Genomic DNA, 358 nt, shown 5'->3' on the forward strand with positions numbered 1-358 from the left:
TTATTTAATTTAATTTTTTGATAATGAATAATTTTTTAAAATAAAGGTATTGTAGACACATAATTCTAAATTAAAGAAATACATATGTATCATTTTTTTGGTGTAGCTACTAATTTATTTAATTTAATAAGAGTAAAATAGAGTGAGAAACTTAATCATGTCAACTTTGATTGAGATGAGGTTCGAACATAAGACCTTTCTTATAGAAATTAATGGGTAAGTTAAAAGTTAACGGAAAAGATAATATTTAACGGAAAACTTAACGGATAATCATAAAAGTAAGGTTAAATTAGGTAATCTCTATTAATAATATTAATATGAATTATCTTAACCATCTATTTGATTAAATAATTCATCT

Source organism: Ipomoea triloba, chromosome 15 (genome assembly GCF_003576645.1).
Source record: "Ipomoea triloba cultivar NCNSP0323 chromosome 15, ASM357664v1".
In the NCBI taxonomy this organism is placed as follows: Eukaryota; Viridiplantae; Streptophyta; class Magnoliopsida; order Solanales; family Convolvulaceae; genus Ipomoea; species Ipomoea triloba.